Source organism: Rhyacophila brunnea, unplaced genomic scaffold (genome assembly GCF_057557595.1).
Source record: "Rhyacophila brunnea isolate RB1 unplaced genomic scaffold, BYU_Rbru_1.0 scaffold_18, whole genome shotgun sequence".
NCBI lineage: Eukaryota > Metazoa > Arthropoda > Insecta > Trichoptera > Rhyacophilidae > Rhyacophila > Rhyacophila brunnea.
The window spans coordinates 37,575,291-37,578,864 of NW_028232837.1; the positions used below are offsets into that span (position 1 = coordinate 37,575,291).

The window sequence follows — 3,574 nt, forward strand, 5'->3', positions numbered from 1 at the left end:
TTGACAAACTAAAATTGAAGTAGGGAGTAAAATGATATTAACGCGCGTGTTTGAACATACATACAATCAAAAAATACCTATATCTCCAAATTTTCACTCTCCTACCCCCACCCTCCCATTTTTTAATCGCGATTTTATTATTTTTGTATGAAAAAATTTAACCGTCGTTCGTATTTCAAACAGAACGAAATTATTTATGTTGTTGAATGACAGATGGCGCTACGTCCGAGAAGAATTCAAGAGAAGCGTCGCTCATTTTCACATTTTGACAATTCATTCGGCATATCACAACGCAGTGCGTGCAAAATTTTGTACGATTTATTTTAATTTATCTATTTTTGTGTGCGTGTATTACAGTGCACAATGCCAGCAAGACGCAAGGGAGGCCATTTGGGCCGTCGAACGAATAAAGCAACAGACATGCAAAATAGTAGAGCAGAAATAACAGACGAACAAATCCAACAAGATAACAAAAACGTGCGTGTGACCATGTCGCAATTGCGTGCATCTCAATCACAAGAGGCACAAGCTGAACGAAATCAACAAAGACAATTGGAACGAAGCCAAGCGCGCCGGTTGGTAGTTAACACACGCAGAGCAAATGACTGACAACGCCAACAAGTACATCGAGCATTTACATCCACTTCGTTCCTTCGCTTCTCATTCGAATACAAGCCAGATATTGACTATTCCGCTCATCCGAAAGTGCTGATTGGTGCTATGGACAAAGAGTGTCCCCATTGCCATGCGCTCAAATTCAAACATGAGTCAGCCGGGATGTGTTGCGCATCAGGAAAAGTGCAACTACCATAAATTGAGATACCACCAGAACCATTGAATGGCTTGCTCATCGGCACGATTCCAGATTCAAACCTGTTCCTGAAGTCCATTCGCACATTCAATTCATGCTTCCAAATGACTTCGTTTGGAGCAACAGAAATAGTTCACAATACTGCGGCAAATGGTCAATAATTCCATTCTACCTTCAAAATCAAAGGCCAAGTATACCACAAAGTAGGCTCATTGCTGCCAATGCCAAACGAACCACATAATTTTTTACAAATCTACTTCATGGGCGGTGAGGACATCAATCGTATGGATGCACGTTGCGGCTACAATAACCTCAATTCGCCTAATGCCAGGCGCATCGTCGGTGAACTGGACGCCCTATTGAATGAGCACAGTGAATTATTGAAATTCTTCAAAGCACACATGCACAAATTGCAAAGTGACAATCACGCTATTGTCATCAATCCTGATAAAACACCAGCTGGAGAGCACGTGCGTCGATTCAAAGCGTTTGTTGTTGACGATATTGCTGGAATCATGGTTGGCGACCGCACATCGACGCGAGAAATCGTGATTCAAAGAAGAAACAATAATTTGGAGTTCATCGCTGACACACACCGTTCATACCACGCTCTCCAATATCCTCTAATTTTCTGGAAGGGACAAGACGGATATTGCATAACAATTAAACAACGAGATCCTGTCACAGGTAATTCATTCATTATGAACATCATTACTCATTTTGAATTGAGAAAATAAATGGTTGGTGTTTTTTTGTTTTTATCGGCGGTCATCGTCTACAGCGCTCCATTCCTCTTTCTGTCATAGATCCCATCCCTACACACTTACGATACATTCGTTATTTTTTTTATTTAACAACCAAAAAATTCACTAAAAATAATTTATATGGCAGAACAACGTTTGCCGGGTCAGCTAGTATATTATATATATATTATGTAACGACAATAAATAAAAGAATTTTCCGACTTGTTTTATTCTGGGTATGCCATTAATGCAATTTCCTTTTGGTTCTTCATGGGTTGATTTACAATTCATCTATGGATGGATGGATGTCATCGGTCAGTAAATCCACATATACAAGCAGAATTTCAGGAATTTTTAAATAAATATTCTGGTTTAATTTATAAAACTATCGTAAAAAATGTCATCGCATAGATGAGGTCATTTTCTTTGATCAATGCATGTATCGGCTAAATATGCATGAAGGTAATGGAATTTTTTTATATATTCAGATTTGAATATAATTGCTACTAGTTTACAATATAATAACATTAAATTAGCATTGATGCAATAATATGCTAATAAATTACATGTGAATTTATTTTAAAGTATGAATGAATATGAGATCTGCAGTTTTAACGTTTTACAGATTTATGAGATAATTCGTATAAATCTCCTGACATTTTTATTATTTTCCTCAATTCGTGTGTGCCTTGGTAACTTTAAAAAATAGACTCATCCACACTTCTTCAGGCAATCATTCTCAACACTAAAAAGTTTAATTGCAGAATAAAAACTGAAAAATAAATTATTAATAACAAATCAATGTGTAAAAATCAAAAGTATTTTACCACGTTTTTCTTAGCTCGTATTCTTGTTTATCCGGTGGTTTTTTATCCAGTACAAATCTTGCAATCGATTTTTAACCAACTTTCCAACTAGCTAGATATTTGAAACTTTTAGAATATATCAGAACACGACGACAATGCATTATTTTAATACTTTTAGCCAACTTTAAGTAGAATTGAATTCGTTTTCAGATAATTCTGTTTGTATGAAAAGATATTTCGGAAGAAATCCGTAATCCAATCCACTATTATTGGTTGCTAAGGGGGTGGTCCTAGAAACTAAATTATTAATATATACGTGCGTTACTATGGAAATCAAAATGACATTTCAGTATTCTACATTATTGTTTGTTTGTTACGAAATACCAAAAAAATGATTTGTTGACAATTGCCTTATTTGTCATAAATAATTTTTAAGTTTATATGATTCAACAGAAATTTTAAAAACGTGGTATCTAAAAAGTTTTTTTTATCTTGTAATTATTTGCATTCATTTTAGCAAGTAAATTTGCAGTTCTGACAGTTATTAAATTATGTGGATTTATTGTGGTGTATTTTGTTTTATTTTATTAAATATAAGTAAGTAATGTCTTTCCACGAAAAATCGACAGTTGATACCGTCAAAGTGAAATATTTATTTTATTTTTAACATTATATTATATAGAAAAAATCATGAAACGTCCATCAAGTGTCGACTTATGAAATGAGGGTTCTAAATAATTTTCATATTATCCATTATGAAGGTGAATATTTCCTGCCAGACCCAACTCAAATAATATTTCCAAATCTCTCTTGCTTTATACGGCCAATTCTACATAATCAAACTAAGAAGTATCTTATTTGTAACATTATTCATTAAAGTTTTATCATATTATTAACTCTATACCAACTCGAGCACATCCCGTATTCATTATGCAAAACTTTTTGACTTGGAATGGGGCTTCCCTGCTTGATAAGGAACAATACCTTACTTACCTACAACTCTGCTTTATTTATTATAACGGGATGTATGCTAAATACGGCACACGTGTTAATGAATCTCGACGAAACTTACGTTTCAAAAATAAGCATCCAGTCTTTGCTAATAGCAAGAATTTTCTTAGGGCCAAATGCTTAGTCATACTAACAATGTAAATACGTGGCATTATATGTTATGTCACAGAGTTTTGGCCCCATAACGAGGGGTTCTTCTGATA

At 34.6% G+C, this 3,574-nt stretch overlaps 1 pseudogene; it reads left to right on the top strand.

Annotated features, from left to right (window-relative positions):
* The first annotated feature begins 363 nt into the window (after nt 1–363).
* Nucleotides 364–1,548, top strand: LOC147073487 (uncharacterized; annotated as a pseudogene).
* The last annotated feature ends 2,026 nt before the right edge of the window (nt 1,549–3,574 follow it).